Source organism: Spea bombifrons, chromosome 5, assembly GCF_027358695.1.
Source record: "Spea bombifrons isolate aSpeBom1 chromosome 5, aSpeBom1.2.pri, whole genome shotgun sequence".
Lineage (NCBI taxonomy): Eukaryota > Metazoa > Chordata > Amphibia > Anura > Pelobatidae > Spea > Spea bombifrons.
In genome coordinates this window covers 38,283,513-38,301,179 of record NC_071091.1, presented here as the reverse complement: position 1 = coordinate 38,301,179, position 17,667 = coordinate 38,283,513, and the positions used below count along the sequence as shown (strand labels likewise).

The 17,667-nt window shown below is 39.8% G+C and overlaps 22 non-coding genes across 22 annotated transcripts; 7 read left to right on the top strand and 15 right to left on the bottom strand.

Annotated features, from left to right (window-relative positions):
* Positions 1–354: 354 nt before the first annotated feature.
* On the bottom strand, positions 355–464 carry TRNAL-CAA (transfer RNA leucine (anticodon CAA)). The gene is made up of 2 exons: positions 427–464; positions 355–400 (listed from the first exon to the last, which is right to left on the bottom strand). It is a non-coding gene; the product is annotated as a tRNA-Leu (tRNA).
* A 918-nt stretch (positions 465–1,382) lies between these two features.
* TRNAR-UCU (transfer RNA arginine (anticodon UCU)) lies at positions 1,383–1,469 on the bottom strand. Its single transcript is given in 2 exon segments — positions 1,383–1,418; positions 1,433–1,469. It is a non-coding gene; the product is annotated as a tRNA-Arg (tRNA).
* A 1,080-nt stretch (positions 1,470–2,549) lies between these two features.
* TRNAL-CAA (transfer RNA leucine (anticodon CAA)) lies at positions 2,550–2,659 on the bottom strand. Its single transcript has 2 exons — positions 2,622–2,659; positions 2,550–2,595 (listed from the first exon to the last, which is right to left on the bottom strand). It is a non-coding gene; the product is annotated as a tRNA-Leu (tRNA).
* A 918-nt stretch (positions 2,660–3,577) lies between these two features.
* TRNAR-UCU (transfer RNA arginine (anticodon UCU)) lies at positions 3,578–3,664 on the bottom strand. The gene is given in 2 exon segments: positions 3,578–3,613; positions 3,628–3,664. It is a non-coding gene; the product is annotated as a tRNA-Arg (tRNA).
* Positions 3,665–3,911: 247 nt separating this feature from the next.
* TRNAR-UCG (transfer RNA arginine (anticodon UCG)) lies at positions 3,912–3,984 on the top strand. The gene has a single exon. It is a non-coding gene; the product is annotated as a tRNA-Arg (tRNA).
* A 767-nt stretch (positions 3,985–4,751) lies between these two features.
* Positions 4,752–4,861, bottom strand: TRNAL-CAA (transfer RNA leucine (anticodon CAA)). The gene is made up of 2 exons: positions 4,824–4,861; positions 4,752–4,797 (listed from the first exon to the last, which is right to left on the bottom strand). It is a non-coding gene; the product is annotated as a tRNA-Leu (tRNA).
* A 918-nt stretch (positions 4,862–5,779) lies between these two features.
* On the bottom strand, positions 5,780–5,866 carry TRNAR-UCU (transfer RNA arginine (anticodon UCU)). The gene is given in 2 exon segments: positions 5,780–5,815; positions 5,830–5,866. It is a non-coding gene; the product is annotated as a tRNA-Arg (tRNA).
* A 247-nt stretch (positions 5,867–6,113) lies between these two features.
* On the top strand, positions 6,114–6,186 carry TRNAR-UCG (transfer RNA arginine (anticodon UCG)). Its single transcript has one exon. It is a non-coding gene; the product is annotated as a tRNA-Arg (tRNA).
* Positions 6,187–6,946: 760 nt separating this feature from the next.
* On the bottom strand, positions 6,947–7,056 carry TRNAL-CAA (transfer RNA leucine (anticodon CAA)). Its single transcript has 2 exons — positions 7,019–7,056; positions 6,947–6,992 (listed from the first exon to the last, which is right to left on the bottom strand). It is a non-coding gene; the product is annotated as a tRNA-Leu (tRNA).
* A 918-nt stretch (positions 7,057–7,974) lies between these two features.
* On the bottom strand, positions 7,975–8,061 carry TRNAR-UCU (transfer RNA arginine (anticodon UCU)). The gene is given in 2 exon segments: positions 7,975–8,010; positions 8,025–8,061. It is a non-coding gene; the product is annotated as a tRNA-Arg (tRNA).
* A 247-nt stretch (positions 8,062–8,308) lies between these two features.
* TRNAR-UCG (transfer RNA arginine (anticodon UCG)) lies at positions 8,309–8,381 on the top strand. The gene has a single exon. It is a non-coding gene; the product is annotated as a tRNA-Arg (tRNA).
* A 760-nt stretch (positions 8,382–9,141) lies between these two features.
* On the bottom strand, positions 9,142–9,251 carry TRNAL-CAA (transfer RNA leucine (anticodon CAA)). Its single transcript has 2 exons — positions 9,214–9,251; positions 9,142–9,187 (listed from the first exon to the last, which is right to left on the bottom strand). It is a non-coding gene; the product is annotated as a tRNA-Leu (tRNA).
* Positions 9,252–10,503: 1,252 nt separating this feature from the next.
* Positions 10,504–10,576, top strand: TRNAR-UCG (transfer RNA arginine (anticodon UCG)). Its single transcript has one exon. It is a non-coding gene; the product is annotated as a tRNA-Arg (tRNA).
* A 766-nt stretch (positions 10,577–11,342) lies between these two features.
* On the bottom strand, positions 11,343–11,452 carry TRNAL-CAA (transfer RNA leucine (anticodon CAA)). Its single transcript has 2 exons — positions 11,415–11,452; positions 11,343–11,388 (listed from the first exon to the last, which is right to left on the bottom strand). It is a non-coding gene; the product is annotated as a tRNA-Leu (tRNA).
* Positions 11,453–12,369: 917 nt separating this feature from the next.
* TRNAR-UCU (transfer RNA arginine (anticodon UCU)) lies at positions 12,370–12,456 on the bottom strand. Its single transcript is given in 2 exon segments — positions 12,370–12,405; positions 12,420–12,456. It is a non-coding gene; the product is annotated as a tRNA-Arg (tRNA).
* Positions 12,457–12,703: 247 nt separating this feature from the next.
* Positions 12,704–12,776, top strand: TRNAR-UCG (transfer RNA arginine (anticodon UCG)). Its single transcript has one exon. It is a non-coding gene; the product is annotated as a tRNA-Arg (tRNA).
* Positions 12,777–13,543: 767 nt separating this feature from the next.
* Positions 13,544–13,653, bottom strand: TRNAL-CAA (transfer RNA leucine (anticodon CAA)). Its single transcript has 2 exons — positions 13,616–13,653; positions 13,544–13,589 (listed from the first exon to the last, which is right to left on the bottom strand). It is a non-coding gene; the product is annotated as a tRNA-Leu (tRNA).
* Positions 13,654–14,571: 918 nt separating this feature from the next.
* Positions 14,572–14,658, bottom strand: TRNAR-UCU (transfer RNA arginine (anticodon UCU)). Its single transcript is given in 2 exon segments — positions 14,572–14,607; positions 14,622–14,658. It is a non-coding gene; the product is annotated as a tRNA-Arg (tRNA).
* Positions 14,659–14,905: 247 nt separating this feature from the next.
* Positions 14,906–14,978, top strand: TRNAR-UCG (transfer RNA arginine (anticodon UCG)). Its single transcript has one exon. It is a non-coding gene; the product is annotated as a tRNA-Arg (tRNA).
* Positions 14,979–15,745: 767 nt separating this feature from the next.
* TRNAL-CAA (transfer RNA leucine (anticodon CAA)) lies at positions 15,746–15,855 on the bottom strand. Its single transcript has 2 exons — positions 15,818–15,855; positions 15,746–15,791 (listed from the first exon to the last, which is right to left on the bottom strand). It is a non-coding gene; the product is annotated as a tRNA-Leu (tRNA).
* A 918-nt stretch (positions 15,856–16,773) lies between these two features.
* Positions 16,774–16,860, bottom strand: TRNAR-UCU (transfer RNA arginine (anticodon UCU)). The gene is given in 2 exon segments: positions 16,774–16,809; positions 16,824–16,860. It is a non-coding gene; the product is annotated as a tRNA-Arg (tRNA).
* A 247-nt stretch (positions 16,861–17,107) lies between these two features.
* On the top strand, positions 17,108–17,180 carry TRNAR-UCG (transfer RNA arginine (anticodon UCG)). Its single transcript has one exon. It is a non-coding gene; the product is annotated as a tRNA-Arg (tRNA).
* The last annotated feature ends 487 nt before the right edge of the window (positions 17,181–17,667 follow it).

Here is a 17,667-nt window from a genome sequence, read left to right as displayed (position 1 = left end):
ATGTGACAGCTATTGGAAAGTATCTACACCTGGGTCGTTATTTTCACCTCTTTCGGTATGTCTTCTCTGCGAAGTGCGGAATAAGACTCTTGTGTTTTGTCAAGACCTCGTGGCCTAATGGGTAAGGTGTCTGACTTTGGATGGGAAGATTGAGGATTTGAGTTGTCTTGAGGTTGCTGGTGGTTTAGATCCCCAGGTTACTGTTCTTTTGAGTCTAGAGATTGTACATTGCTGTCTTATGTTATGAAATCAATGTCTTCTGCAATGTACTCTTTCAACGCTTAAATTCAATCTTGGATTCTTTCTCAAAAAAATGTTGAATTAAACGAAGCTCAAAGCACCAAAGAAGATGACTGTCAGAAGTGGGATTTGAACCCACGCCTCCGCATGGAGACCAGAAGACCCTCACAGAGAGAAGATTGCATTCTTGAGTCTGGCGCCTTAGACCACTCGGCCATCCTGACAAGCTACAGCTGCTAAGAAAGAAGATATTTTTTTACATGGTTTCAAGGCAAGGGACTAGCTCGTAGGGGACCTTTTGCCATTGCATTGGTTTAAAGTGGCTTCATTAGAGTCACAGGGTAAGCAGACTTGAGATCCTGCATATGAAGGCTAAGATTTCACATGTGTTTTTTGATGTGCCATATGACCACCATACTTATCGCCCTCTGGGCATGCAGGGTTCTTCGACATATTGTGTGTTACCAACACCTTTAATGAAATCAAAGTTGATTGCGATGTACTGTTTCAAACACTTAAAGGCAAACTTTAATTCTTTCTCCAACTATTGTTATGAAGACTTTGGCTCCAAGTGGCTCCATAAGAGTCACAGGGCACCCTTGATTTTCTGTTGTACATTTCCTAATCTTTTTGCCCAAAGAAATCTATGTGATCATCCTTTGTATAATGTGCCACAGGGCCCACTACTGAAACACATTTCACACTAGAGTAAAATCTGTCAATTGTATTACAGACATTTTTCAGAGACAATTTGTGGATATTGCAACCTAAAACTAAACAAGCACATCAAATGCAGTCAACCACTGGAAAAAAAACACGATTCTAGTGGGACTCGAACCCACAACCTTTGAATATTGGCATTATTTTCGCATCAAAATTTTAATCTTACAAACGGAGCGCTAAACTGCTTTCCACACTTGTGTTAAATCGTTCTATTGTTTCAGATTACCATAATTTCTCACAGACAAATTGTGGATATTTGGAATTACAATTTAATCAGTCAATTAAAATCTGTCAGATTAAGATCTGTCAATTGTATTTCAGAAATTTTTCAGAGTGGATATTGCAATTTTTCCATGTGTGGATATTGCAACTTATAACTAAACAAGAACATCAAATGCAGTCAACCACTGGAAAAACCACGACTCTGGTGGGACTCGAACCCACAACCTTTGAATGCCTTGACAAGTGCTAGAAGTCCAATGCGCTATCCATTGCGCCACAGAGCCTACATATGCAAGACGCAGACGTCATGAAACCACCTATCTGACTCACGCATAATCCTTCGTACATAGATGTTTCAAATGCATTAGTCGTTTCTGTGTCCTACGTTTGTCTGCATGTTCTTAATTAACATCAGTCAGAGGAAGGACAGTGGTCATAAAAAGCATATTGTGGCATGTGAAGTAAAGGAAATATAGTTATGTTTCTCTATGAGAAACGTATCCACACATTCTTTCGCAAACTTTGCATGCAGACCGCGTGGCCTAATGGATAAGGCGTCTGACTTCAGATCAGAAGATTGAGGGTTCGAGTCCCTTTGTGGTCGGAGATGCCGGAGGTTTGGTTTTGTTGTTCTTTAGAGTTCTTCCATATCAATGAATGTCAGGCAAGTGGAAACTAAGATTTCAACAGTTTCTTTCCATGTTACGTGTCACCCAAGATATTTAGTCCCTCTTGGTATGAAAGGCAGACATGTCAAAACTAAGATTTCAAGTGTTGATTGCCATATGATCATAACCCTATCTTGGCCTACAAGGTACCTCTACGGATAGTGCGTTGTTGCGAGATTTGATTAAATCAAAGTTGTCTGCAATTTACTCTTTCAAAAACTTTGAACAAACGTAAATTCTTTTTCCAACTATTGTTATGAAGACTTTGGCTCAAAGCGGCTCCATAAGAGTCACAGGCACCCTTGATTTCCTGTTGTACACTTTCTTATCTCTTTCCCCCAAGAAATCTATGTGACAGCCATTGGAAAGTATCTACACCTGGGTCGTTATTTTCACCTCTTTCGGTATGTCTTCTCTGCGAAGTGCGGAATAAGACTCTTGTGTTTTGTCAAGACCTCGTGGCCTAATGGGTAAGGTGTCTGACTTTGGATGGGAAGATTGAGGATTTGAGTTGTCTTGAGTTTGCTGGTCGTTTAGATCCCCAGGTTACTGTTCTTTTGAGTCTAGAGATTGTACATTGCTGTCTTATGTTATGAAATCAATGTCTTCTGCAATGTACTCTTTCAACGCTTAAATTCAATCTTGGATTCTTTCTCAAAAAAATGTTGAATTAAACGAAGCTCAAAAGAAGATGACTGTCAGAAGTGGGATTTGAACCCACGCCTCCGCATGGAGACCAGAAGACCCTCGCAGAAAGAAGATTGCATTCTTGAGACTGGCGCCTTAGACCACTCGGCCATCCTGACAAGCTACAGCTGCTAAGAAAGAAGATATTTTTTTACATGGTTTCAAGGCAAGGGACTAGCTCGTAGGGGACCTTTTGCCATTGCATTGGTTTAAAGTGGCTTCATTAGAGTCACAGGGTAAGCAGACTTGAGATCCTGCATATGAAGGCTAAGATTTCACATGTGTTTTTTGATGTGCCATATGACCACCATACTTATCGCCCTCTGGGCATGCAGGGTTCTTCAACATATTGTGTGTTACCAACACCTTTAATGAAATCAAAGTTGATTGCGATGTACTGTTTCAAACACTTAAAGGCAAACTTTAATTCTTTCTCCAACTATTGTTATGAAGACTTTGGCTCCAAGTGGCTCCATAAGAGTCACAGGGCACCCTTGATTTTCTGTTGTACATTTCCTAATCTTTTTGCCCAAAGAAATCTATGTGATCATCCTTTGTATAATGTGCCACAGGGCCCACTACTGAAACACATTTCACACTAGAGTAAAATCTGTCAATTGTATTACAGACATTTTTCAGAGACAATTTGTGGATATTGCAACCTAAAACTAAACAAGCACATCAAATGCAGTCAACCACTGGAAAAAAAACACGATTCTAGTGGGACTCGAACCCACAACCTTTGAATATTGGCATTATTTTCGCATCAAAATTTTAATCTTACAAACGGAGCGCTAAACTGCTTTCCACACTTGTGTTAAATCGTTCTATTGTTTCAGATTACCATAATTTCTCACAGACAAATTGTGGATATTTGGAATTACAATTTAATCAGTCAATTAAAATCTGTCAGATTAAGATCTGTCAATTGTATTTCAGAAATTTTTCAGAGTGGATATTGCAATTTTTCCATGTGTGGATATTGCAACTTATAACTAAACAAGAACATCAAATGCAGTCAACCACTGGAAAAACCACGACTCTGGTGGGACTCGAACCCACAACCTTTGAATGCCTTGACAAGTGCTAGAAGTCCAATGCGCTATCCATTGCGCCACAGAGCCTACATATGCAAGAAGCAGACGTCATGAAACCACCTATCTGACTCACGCATAATCCTTCGTACATAGATGTTTCAAATGCATTAGTCGTTTCTGTGTCCTACGTTTGTCTGCATGTTCTTAATTAACATCAGTCAGAGGAAGGACAGTGGTCATAAAAAGCATATTGTGGCATGTGAAGTAAAGGAAATATAGTAATGTTTCTCTATGTGAAACGTATCCACACATTCTTTCGCAAACTTTGCATGCAGACCGCGTGGCCTAATGGATAAGGCGTCTGACTTCGGATCAGAAGATTGAGGGTTCGAGTCCCTTCGTGGTCGGAGATGCCGGAGGTTTGGTTTTGTTGTTCTTTAGAGTTCTTCCATATCAATGAATGTCAGGCAAGTGGAAACTAAGATTTCAACAGTTTCTTTCCATGTTACGTGTCACCCAAGATATTTAGTCCCTCTTGGTATGAAAGGCAGACATGTCAAAACTAAGATTTCAAGTGTTGATTGCCATATGATCATAACCCTATCTTGGCCTACAAGGTACCTCTACGGATAGTGCGTTGTTGCGAGATTTGATTAAATCAAAGTTGTCTGCAATTTACTCTTTCAAAAACTTTGAACAAACGTAAATTCTTTTTCCAACTATTGTTATGAAGACTTTGGCTCAAAGCGGCTCCATAAGAGTCACAGGCACCCTTGATTTCCTGTTGTACACTTTCTTATCTCTTTCCCCCAAGAAATCTATGTGACAGCTATTGGAAAGTATCTACACCTGGGTCGTTATTTTCACCTCTTTCGGTATGTCTTCTCTGCGAAGTGCGGAATAAGACTCTTGTGTTTTGTCAAGACCTCGTGGCCTAATGGGTAAGGTGTCTGACTTTGGATGGGAAGATTGAGGATTTGCGTTGTCTTGAGGTTGCTGGTGGTTTAGATCCCCAGGTTACTGTTCTTTTGAGTCTAGAGATTGTACATTGCTGTCTTATGTTATGAAATCAATGTCTTCTGCAATGTACTCTTTCAACGCTTAAATTCAATCTTGGATTCTTTCTCAAAAAAATGTTGAATTAAACGAAGCTCAAAGCACAAAAGAAGATGACTGTCAGAAGTGGGATTTGAACCCACGCCTCCGCATGGAGACCAGAAGACCCTCACAGAGAGAAGATTGCATTCTTGAGTCTGGCGCCTTAGACCACTCGGCCATCCTGACAAGCTACAGCTGCTAAGAAAGAAGATATTTTTTTACATGGTTTCAAGGCAAGGGACTAGCTCGTAGGGGACCTTTTGCCATTGCTTTGGTTTAAAGTGGCTTCATTAGAGTCACAGGGTAAGCAGACTTGAGATCCTGCATATGAAGGCTAAGATTTCACATGTGTTTTTTGATGTGCCATATGACCACCATACTTATCGCCCTCTGGGCATGCAGGGTTCTTCGACATATTGTGTGTTACCAACACCTTTAATGAAATCAAAGTTGATTGCGATGTACTGTTTCAAACACTTAAAGGCAAACTTTAATTCTTTCTCCAACTATTGTTATGAAGACTTTGGCTCCAAGTGGCTCCATAAGAGTCACAGGGCACCCTTGATTTTCTGTTGTACATTTCCTAATCTTTTTGCCCAAAGAAATCTATGTGATCATCCTTTGTATAATGTGCCACAGGGCCCACTACTGAAACACATTTCACACTAGAGTAAAATCTGTCAATTGTATTACAGACATTTTTCAGAGACAATTTGTGGATATTGCAACCTAAAACTAAACAAGCACATCAAATGCAGTCAACCACTGGAAAAAAAACACGATTCTAGTGGGACTCGAACCCACAACCTTTGAATATTGGCATTATTTTCGCATCAAAATTTTAATCTTACAAACGGAGCGCTAAACTGCTTTCCACACTTGTGTTAAATCGTTCTATTGTTTCAGATTACCATAATTTCTCACAGACAAATTGTGGATATTTGGAATTACAATTTAATCAGTCAATTAAAATCTGTCAGATTAAGATCTGTCAATTGTATTTCAGAAATTTTTCAGAGTGGATATTGCAATTTTTCCATGTGTGGATATTGCAACTTATAACTAAACAAGAACATCAAATGCAGTCAACCACTGGAAAAACCACGACTCTGGTGGGACTCGAACCCACAACCTTTGAATGCCTTGACAAGTGCTAGAAGTCCAATGCGCTATCCATTGCGCCACAGAGCCTACATATGCAAGAAGCAGACGTCATGAAACCACCTATCTGACTCACGCATAATCCTTCGTACATAGATGTTTCAAATGCATTAGTCGTTTCTGTGTCCTACGTTTGTCTGCATGTTCTTAATTAACATCAGTCAGAGGAAGGACAGTGGTCATAAAAAGCATATTGTGGCATGTGAAGTAAAGGAAATATAATTATGTTTCTCTATGAGAAACGTATCCACACATTCTTTCGCAAACTTTGCATGCAGACCGCGTGGCCTAATGGATAAGGCGTCTGACTTCGGATCAGAAGATTTAGGGTTCGAGTCCCTTCGTGGTCGGAGATGCCGGAGGGTAGGTTTTGTTGTTCTTTAGAGTTCTTCCATATCAATGAATGTCAGGCAAGTGGAAACTAAGATTTCAACAGTTTCTTTCCATGTTACGTGTCACCCAAGATATTTAGTCCCTCTTGGTATGAAAGGCAGACATGTCAAAACTAAGATTTCAAGTGTTGATTGCCATATGATCATAACCCTATCTTGGCCTACAAGGTACCTCTACGGATAGTGCGTTGTTGCGAGATTTGATTAAATCAAAGTTGTCTGCAATTTACTCTTTCAAAAACTTTGAACAAACGTAAATTCTTTTTCCAACTATTGTTATGAAGACTTTGGCTCAAAGCGGCTCCATAAGAGTCACAGGCACCCTTGATTTCCTGTTGTACACTTTCTTATCTCTTTCCCCCAAGAAATCTATGTGACAGCCATTGGAAAGTATCTACACCTGGGTCGTTATTTTCACCTCTTTCGGTATGTCTTCTCTGCGAAGTGCGGAATAAGACTCTTGTGTTTTGTCAAGACCTCGTGGCTTAATGGGTAAGGTGTCTGACTTTGGATGGGAAGATTGAGGATTTGAGTTGTCTTGAGTTTGCTGGTCGTTTAGATCCCCAGGTTACTGTTCTTTTGAGTCTAGAGATTGTACATTGCTGTCTTATGTTATGAAATCAATGTCTTCTGCAATGTACACTTTCAACGCTTAAATTCAATCTTGGATTCTTTCTCAAAAAAATGTTGAATTAAACGAAGCTCAAAAGAAGACGACTGTCAGAAGTGGGATTTGAACCCACGCCTCCGCATGGAGACCAGAAGACCCTCGCAGAAAGAAGATTGCATTCTTGAGTCTGGCGCCTTAGACCACTCGGCCATCCTGACAAGCTACAGCTGCTAAGAAAGAAGATATTTTTTTACATGGTTTCAAGGCAAGGGACTAGCTCGTAGGGGACCTTTTGCCATTGCATTGGTTTAAAGTGGCTTCATTAGAGTCACAGGGTAAGCAGACTTGAGATCCTGCATATGAAGGCTAAGATTTCACATGTGTTTTTTGATGTGCCATATGACCACCATACTTATCGCCCTCTGGGCATGCAGGGTTCTTCAACATATTGTGTGTTACCAACACCTTTAATGAAATCAAAGTTGATTGCGATGTACTGTTTCAAACACTTAAAGGCAAACTTTAATTCTTTCTCCAACTATTGTTATGAAGACTTTGGCTCCAAGTGGCTCCATAAGAGTCACAGGGCACCCTTGATTTTCTGTTGTACATTTCCTAATCTTTTTGCCCAAAGAAATCTATGTGATCATCCTTTGTATAATGTGCCACAGGGCCCACTACTGAAACACATTTCACACTAGAGTAAAATCTGTCAATTGTATTACAGACATTTTTCAGAGACAATTTGTGGATATTGCAACCTAAAACTAAACAAGCACATCAAATGCAGTCAACCACTGGAAAAAAAACACGATTCTAGTGGGACTCGAACCCACAACCTTTGAATATTGGCATTATTTTCGCATCAAAATTTTAATCTTACAAACGGAGCGCTAAACTGCTTTCCACACTTGTGTTAAATCGTTCTATTGTTTCAGATTACCATAATTTCTCACAGACAAATTGTGGATATTTGGAATTACAATTTAATCAGTCAATTAAAATCTGTCAGATTAAGATCTGTCAATTGTATTTCAAAAATTTTTCAGAGTGGATATTGCAATTTTTCCATGTGTGGATATTGCAACTTATAACTAAACAAGAACATCAAATGCAGTCAACCACAGTAAAAGCCACGACTCTGGTGGGACTCGAACCCACAACCTTTGAATGCCTTGACAAGTGCTAGAAGTCCAATGCGCTATCCATTGCACCACAGAGCCTACATATGCAAGACGCAGACGTCATGAAACCACCTATCTGACTCACGCATAATCCTTCGTACATAGATGTTTCAAATGCATTAGTCGTTTCTGTGTCCTACGTTTGTCTGCATGTTCTTAATTAACATCAGTCAGAGGAAGGACAGTGGTCATAAAAAGCATATTGTGGCATGTGAAGTAAAGGAAATATAGTTATGTTTCTCTATGAGAAACGTATCCACACATTCTTTCGCAAACTTTGCATGCAGACCGCGTGGCCTAATGGATAAGGCGTCTGACTTCGGATCAGAAGATTGAGGGTTCGAGTCCCTTCGTGGTCGGAGATGCCGGAGGTTTGGTTTTGTTGTTCTTTAGAGTTCTTCCATATCAATGAATGTCAGGCAAGTGGAAACTAAGATTTCAACAGTTTCTTTCCATGTTACGTGTCACCCAAGATATTTAGTCCCTCTTGGTATGAAAGGCAGACATGTCAAAACTAAGATTTCAAGTGTTGATTGCCATATGATCATAACCCTATCTTGGCCTACAAGGTACCTCTACGGATAGTGCGTTGTTGCGAGATTTGATTAAATCAAAGTTGTCTGCAATTTACTCTTTCAAAAACTTTGAACAAACGTAAATTCTTTTTCCAACTATTGTTATGAAGACTTTGGCTCAAAGCGGCTCCATAAGAGTCACAGGCACCCTTGATTTCCTGTTGTACACTTTCTTATCTCTTTCCCCCAAGAAATCTATGTGACAGCTATTGGAAAGTATCTACACCTGGGTCGTTATTTTCACCTCTTTCGGTATGTCTTCTCTGCGAAGTGCGGAATAAGACTCTTGTGTTTTGTCAAGACCTCGTGGCCTAATGGGTAAGGTGTCTGACTTTGGATGGGAAGATTGAGGATTTGAGTTGTCTTGAGTTTGCTGGTCGTTTAGATCCCCAGGTTACTGTTCTTTTGAGTCTAGAGATTGTACATTGCTGTCTTATGTTATGAAATCAATGTCTTCTGCAATGTACTCTTTCAACGCTTAAATTCAATCTTGGATTCTTTCTCAAAAAAATGTTGAATTAAACGAAGCTCAAAAGAAGATGACTGTCAGAAGTGGGATTTGAACCCACGCCTCCGCATGGAGACCAGAAGACCCTCGCAGAAAGAAGATTGCATTCTTGAGACTGGCACCTTAGACCACTCGGCCATCCTGACAAGCTACAGCTGCTACGAAAGAAGATATTTTTTTACATGGTTTCAAGGCAAGGGACTAGCTCGTAGGGGACCTTTTGCCATTGCATTGGTTTAAAGTGGCTTCATTAGAGTCACAGGGTAAGCAGACTTGAGATCCTGCATATGAAGGCTAAGATTTCACATGTGTTTTTTGATGTGCCATATGACCACCATACTTATCGCCCTCTGGGCATGCAGGGTTCTTCAACATATTGTGTGTTACCAACACCTTTAATGAAATCAAAGTTGATTGCGATGTACTGTTTCAAACACTTAAAGGCAAACTTTAATTCTTTCTCCAACTATTGTTATGAAGACTTTGGCTCCAAGTGGCTCCATAAGAGTCACAGGGCACCCTTGATTTTCTGTTGTACATTTCCTAATCTTTTTGCCCAAAGAAATCTATGTGATCATCCTTTGTATAATGTGCCACAGGGCCCACTACTGAAACACATTTCACACTAGAGTAAAATCTGTCAATTGTATTACAGACATTTTTCAGAGACAATTTGTGGATATTGCAACCTAAAACTAAACAAGCACATCAAATGCAGTCAACCACTGGAAAAAAAACACGATTCTAGTGGGACTCGAACCCACAACCTTTGAATATTGGCATTATTTTCGCATCAAAATTTTAATCTTACAAACGGAGCGCTAAACTGCTTTCCACACTTGTGTTAAATCGTTCTATTGTTTCAGATTACCATAATTTCTCACAGACAAATTGTGGATATTTGGAATTACAATTTAATCAGTCAATTAAAATCTGTCAGATTAAGATCTGTCAATTGTATTTCAGAAATTTTTCAGAGTGGATATTGCAATTTTTCCATGTGTGGATATTGCAACTTATAACTAAACAAGAACATCAAAGGCAGTCAACCACTGGAAAAACCATGACTCTGGTGGGACTCGAACCCACAACCTTTGAATGCCTTGACAAGTGCTAGAAGTCCAATGCGCTATCCATTGCGCCACAGAGAGTACATATGCAAGAAGCAGACGTCATGAAACCACCTATCTGACTCACGCATAATCCTTCGTACATAGATGTTTCAAATGCATTAGTCGTTTCTGTGTCCTACGTTTGTCTGCATGTTCTTAATTAACATCAGTCAGAGGAAGGACAGTGGTCATAAAAAGCATATTGTGGCATGTGAAGTAAAGGAAATATAGTTATGTTTCTCTATGAGAAACGTATCCACACATTCTTTCGCAAACTTTGCATGCAGACCGCGTGGCCTAATGGATAAGGCGTCTGACTTCGGATCAGAAGATTTAGGGTTCGAGTCCCTTCGTGGTCAGAGATGCCGGAGGGTAGGTTTTGTTGTTCTTTAGAGTTCTTCCATATCAATGAATGTCAGGCAAGTGGAAACTAAGATTTCAACAGTTTCTTTCCATGTTACGTGTCACCCAAGATATTTAGTCCCTCTTGGTATGAAAGGCAGACATGTCAAAACTAAGATTTCAAGTGTTGATTGCCATATGATCATAACCCTATCTTGGCCTACAAGGTACCTCTACGGATAGTGCGTTGTTGCGAGATTTGATTAAATCAAAGTTGTCTGCAATTTACTCTTTCAAAAACTTTGAACAAACGTAAATTCTTTTTCCAACTATTGTTATGAAGACTTTGGCTCAAAGCGGCTCCATAAGAGTCACAGGCACCCTTGATTTCCTGTTGTACACTTTCTTATCTCTTTCCCCCAAGAAATCTATGTGACAGCTATTGGAAAGTATCTACACCTGGGTCGTTATTTTCACCTCTTTCGGTATGTCTTCTCTGCGAAGTGCGGAATAAGACTCTTGTGTTTTGTCAAGACCTCGTGGCCTAATGGGTAAGGTGTTTGACTTTGGATGGGAAGATTGAGGATTTGAGTTGTCTTGAGGTTGCTGGTGGTTTAGATCCCAGGTTACTGTTCTTTTGAGTCTAGAGATTGTACATTGCTGTCTTATGTTATGAAATCAATGTCTTCTGCAATGTACTCTTTCAACGCTTAAATTCAATCTTGGATTCTTTCTCAAAAAAATGTTGAATTAAACGAAGCTCAAAGCACAAAAGAAGATGACTGTCAGAAGTGGGATTTGAACCCACGCCTCCGCATGGAGACCAGAAGACCCTCACAGAGAGAAGATTGCATTCTTGAGTCTGGCGCCTTAGACCACTCGGCCATCCTGACAAGCTACAGCTGCTAAGAAAGAAGATATTTTTTTACATGGTTTCAAGGCAAGGGACTAGCTCGTAGGGGACCTTTTGCCATTGCATTGGTTTAAAGTGGCTTCATTAGAGTCACAGGGTAAGCAGACTTGAGATCCTGCATATGAAGGCTAAGATTTCACATGTGTTTTTTGATGTGCCATATGACCACCATACTTATCGCCCTCTGGGCATGCAGGGTTCTTCGACATATTTTGTGTTACCAACACCTTTAATGAAATCAAAGTTGATTGCGATGTACTGTTTCAAACACTTAAAGGCAAACTTTAATTCTTTCTCCAACTATTGTTATGAAGACTTTGGCTCCAAGTGGCTCCATAAGAGTCACAGGGCACCCTTGATTTTCTGTTGTACATTTCCTAATCTTTTTGCCCAAAGAAATCTATGTGATCATCCTTTGTATAATGTGCCACAGGGCCCACTACTGAAACACATTTCACACTAGAGTAAAATCTGTCAATTGTATTACAGACATTTTTCAGAGACAATTTGTGGATATTGCAACCTAAAACTAAACAAGCACATCAAATGCAGTCAACCACTGGAAAAAAACACGATTCTAGTGGGACTCGAACCCACAACCTTTGAATATTGGCATTATTTTCGCATCAAAATTTTAATCTTACAAACGGAGCGCTAAACTGCTTTCCACACTTGTGTTAAATCGTTCTATTGTTTCAGATTACCATAATTTCTCACAGACAAATTGTGGATATTTGGAATTACAATTTAATCAGTCAATTAAAATCTGTCAGATTAAGATCTGTCAATTGTATTTCAGAAATTTTTCAGAGTGGATATTGCAATTTTTCCATGTGTGGATATTGCAACTTATAACTAAACAAGAACATCAAATGCAGTCAACCACTGGAAAAGCCACGACTCTGGTGGGACTCGAACCCACAACCTTTGAATGCCTTGACAAGTGCTAGAAGTCCAATGCGCTATCCATTGCGCCACAGAGCCTACATATACAAAACGCAGACGTCATGAAACCACCTATCTGACTCACGCATAATCCTTCGTACATAGATGTTTCAAATGCATTAGTCGTTTCTGTGTCCTACGTTTGTCTGCATGTTCTTAATTAACATCAGTCAGAGGAAGGACAGTGGTCATAAAAAGCATATTGTGGCATGTGAAGTAAAGGAAATATAGTTATGTTTCTCTATGAGAAACGTATCCACACATTCTTTCGCAAACTTCGCATGCAGACCGCGTGGCCTAATGGATAAGGCGTCTGACTTCGGATCAGAAGATTGAGGGTTCGAGTCCCTTCGTGGTCGGAGATGCCGGAGGTTTGGTTTTGTTGTTCTTTAGAGTTCTTCCATATCAATGAATGTCAGGCAAGTGGAAACTAAGATTTCAACAGTTTCTTTCCATGTTACGTGTCACCCAAGATATTTAGTCCCTCTTGGTATGAAAGGCAGACATGTCAAAACTAAGATTTCAAGTGTTGATTGCCATATGATCATAACCCTATCTTGGCCTACAAGGTACCTCTACGGATAGTGCGTTGTTGCGAGATTTGATTAAATCAAAGTTGTCTGCAATTTACTCTTTCAAAAACTTTGAACAAACGTAAATTCTTTTTCCAACTATTGTTATGAAGACTTTGGCTCAAAGCGGCTCCATAAGAGTCACAGGCACCCTTGATTTCCTGTTGTACACTTTCTTATCTCTTTCCCCCAAGAAATCTATGTGACAGGTATTGGAAAGTATCTACACCTGGGTCGTTATTTTCACCTCTTTCGGTATGTCTTCTCTGCGAAGTGCGGAATAAGACTCTTGTGTTTTGTCAAGACCTCGTGGCCTAATGGGTAAGGTGTCTGACTTTGGATGGGAAGATTGAGGATTTGAGTTGTCTTGAGTTTGCTGGTGGTTTAGATCCCCAGGTTACTGTTCTTTTGAGTCTAGAGATTGTACATTGCTGTCTTATGTTATGAAATCAATGTCTTCTGCAATGTACTCTTTCAACGCTTAAATTCAATCTTGGATTCTTTCTCAAAAAAATGTTGAATTAAACAAAGCTCAAAGCACAAAAGAAGATGACTGTCAGAAGTGGGATTTGAACCCACGCCTCCTCATGGAGACCAGAAGACCCTCACAGAGAGTAGATTGCATTCTTGAGACTGGTGCCTTAGACCACTCGGCCATCCTGACAAGCTACAGCTGCTAAGAAAGAAGATATTTTTTTACATGGTTTCAAGGCAAGGGACTAGCTCGTAGGGGACCTTTTGCCATTGCATTGGTTTAAAGTGGCTTCATTAGAGTCACAGGGTAAGCAGACTTGAGATCCTGCATATGAAGGCTAAGATTTCACATGTGTTTTTTGATGTGCCATATGACCACCATACTTATCGCCCTCTGGGCATGCAGGATTCTTCGACATATTGTGTGTTACCAACACCTTTAATGAAATCAAAGTTGATTGCGATGTACTGTTTCAAACACTTAAAGGCAAACTTTAATTCTTTCTCCAACTATTGTTATGAAGACTTTGGCTCCAAGTGGCTCCATAAGAGTCACAGGGCACCCTTGATTTTCTGTTGTACATTTCCTAATCTTTTTGCCCAAAGAAATCTATGTGATCATCCTTTGTATAATGTGCCACAGGGCCCACTACTGAAACACATTTCACACTAGAGTAAAATCTGTCAATTGTATTACAGACATTTTTCAGAGACAATTTGTGGATATTGCAACCTAAAACTAAACAAGCACATCAAATGCAGTCAACCACTGGAAAAAAAACACGATTCTAGTGGGACTCGAACCCACAACCTTTGAATATTGGCATTATTTTCGCATCAAAATTTTAATCTTACAAACGGAGCGCTAAACTGCTTTCCACACTTGTGTTAAATCGTTCTATTGTTTCAGATTACCATAATTTCTCACAGACAAATTGTGGATATTTGGAATTACAATTTAATCAGTCAATTAAAATCTGTCAGATTAAGATCTGTCAATTGTATTTCAGAAATTTTTCAGAGTGGATATTGCATTTTTTCCATGTGTGGATATTGCAACTTATAACTAAACAAGAACATCAAATGCAGTCAACCACTGGAAAAGCCACGACTCTGGTGGGACTCGAACCCACAACCTTTGAATGCCTTGACAAGTGCTAGAAGTCCAATGCGCTATCCATTGCGCCACAGAGCCTACATATACAAAACGCAGACGTCATGAAACCACCTATCTGACTCACGCATAATCCTTCGTACATAGATGTTTCAAATGCATTAGTCGTTTCTGTGTCCTACGTTTGTCTGCATGTTCTTAATTAACATCAGTCAGAGGAAGGACAGTGGTCATAAAAAGCATATTGTGGCATGTGAAGTAAAGGAAATATAGTTATGTTTCTCTATGAGAAACGTATCCACACATTCTTTCGCAAACTTCGCATGCAGACTGCGTGGCCTAATGGATAAGGCGTCTGACTTCGGATCAGAAGATTGAGGGTTCGAGTCCCTTCGTGGTCGGAGATGCCGGAGGTTTGGTTTTGTTGTTCTTTAGAGTTCTTCCATATCAATGAATGTCAGGCAAGTGGAAACTAAGATTTCAACAGTTTCTTTCCATGTTACGTGTCACCCAAGATATTTAGTCCCTCTTGGTATGAAAGGCAGACATGTCAAAACTAAGATTTCAAGTGTTGATTGCCATATGATCATAACCCTATCTTGGCCTACAAGGTACCTCTACGGATAGTGCGTTGTTGCGAGATTTGATTAAATCAAAGTTGTCTGCAATTTACTCTTTCAAAAACTTTGAACAAACGAAAATTCTTTTTCCAACTATTGTTATGAAGACTTTGGCTCAAAGCGGCTCCATAAGAGTCACAGGCACCCTTGATTTCCTGTTGTACACTTTCTTATCTCTTTCCCCCAAGAAATCTATGTGACAGCTATTGGAAAGTATCTACACCTGGGTCGTTATTTTCACCTCTTTCGGTATGTCTTCTCTGCGAAGTGCGGAATAAGACTCTTGTGTTTTGTCAAGACCTCGTGGCCTAATGGGTAAGGTGTCTGACTTTGGATGGGAAGATTGAGGATTTGAGTTGTCTTGAGGTTGCTGGTGGTTTAGATCCCCAGGTTACTGTTCTTTTGAGTCTAGAGATTGTACATTGCTGTCTTATGTTATGAAATCAATGTCTTCTGCAATGTACTCTTTCAACGCTTAAATTCAATCTTGGATTCTTTCTCAAAAAAATGTTGAATTAAACGAAGCTCAAAGCACAAAAGAAGATGACTGTCAGAAGTGGGATTTGAACCCACGCCTCCGCATGGAGACCAGAAGACCCTCACAGAGAGAAGATTGCATTCTTGAGTCTGGCGCCTTAGACCACTCGGCCATCCTGACAAGCTACAGCTGCTAAGAAAGAAGATATTTTTTTACATGGTTTCAAGGCAAGGGACTAGCTCGTAGGGGACCTTTTGCCATTGCATTGGTTTAAAGTGGCTTCATTAGAGTCACAGGGTAAGCAGACTTGAGATCCTGCATATGAAGGCTAAGATTTCACATGTGTTTTTTGATGTGCCATATGACCACCATACTTATCGCCCTCTGGGCATGCAGGGTTCTTCGACATATTGTGTGTTACCAACACCTTTAATGAAATCAAAGTTGATTGCGATGTACTGTTTCAAACACTTAAAGGCAAACTTTAATTCTTTCTCCAACTATTGTTATGAAGACTTTGGCTCCAAGTGGCTCCATAAGAGTCACAGGGCACCCTTGATTTTCTGTTGTACATTTCCTAATCTTTTTGCCCAAAGAAATCTATGTGATCATCCTTTGTATAATGTGCCACAGGGCCCACTACTGAAACACATTTCACACTAGAGTAAAATCTGTCAATTGTATTACAGACATTTTTCAGAGACAATTTGTGGATATTGCAACCTAAAACTAAACAAGCACATCAAATGCAGTCAACCACTGGAAAAAAAACACGATTCTAGTGGGACTCGAACCCACAACCTTTGAATATTGGCATTATTTTCGCATCAAAATTTTAATCTTACAAACGGAGCGCTAAACTGCTTTCCACACTTGTGTTAAATCGTTCTATTGTTTCAGATTACCATAATTTCTCACAGACAAATTGTGGATATTTGGAATTACAATTTAATCAGTCAATTAAAATCTGTCAGATTAAGATCTGTCAATTGTATTTCAGAAATTTTTCAGAGTGGATATTGCAATTTTTCCATGTGTGGATATTGCAACTTATAACTAAACAAGAACATCAAATGCAGTCAACCACTGGAAAAGCCACGACTCTGGTGGGACTCGAACCCACAACCTTTGAATGCCTTGACAAGTGCTAGAAGTCCAATGCGCTATCCATTGCGCCACAGAGCCTACATATACAAAACGCAGACGTCATGAAACCACCTATCTGACTCACGCATAATCCTTCGTACATAGATGTTTCAAATGCATTAGTCGTTTCTGTGTCCTACGTTTGTCTGCATGTTCTTAATTAACATCAGTCAGAGGAAGGACAGTGGTCATAAAAAGCATATTGTGGCATGTGAAGTAAAGGAAATATAGTTATGTTTCTCTATGAGAAACGTATCCACACATTCTTTCGCAAACTTTGCATGCAGACTGCGTGGCCTAATGGATAAGGCGTCTGACTTCGGATCAGAAGATTGAGGGTTCGAGTCCCTTCGTGGTCGGAGATGCCGGAGGTTTGGTTTTGTTGTTCTTTAGAGTTCTTCCATATCAATGAATGTCAGGCAAGTGGAAACTAAGATTTCAACAGTTTCTTTCCATGTTACGTGTCACCCAAGATATTTAGTCCCTCTTGGTATGAAAGGCAGACATGTCAAAACTAAGATTTCAAGTGTTGATTGCCATATGATCATAACCCTATCTTGGCCTACAAGGTACCTCTACGGATAGTGCGTTGTTGCGAGATTTGATTAAATCAAAGTTGTCTGCAATTTACTCTTTCAAAAACTTTGAACAAACGAAAATTCTTTTTCCAACTATTGTTATGAAGACTTTGGCTCAAAGCGGCTCCATAAGAGTCACAGGCACCCTTGATTTCCTGTTGTACACTTTCTTATCTCTTTCCCCCAAGAAATCTATGTGACAGCTATTGGAAAGTATCTACACCTGGGTCGTTATTTTCACCTCTTTCGGTATGTCTTCTCTGCGAAG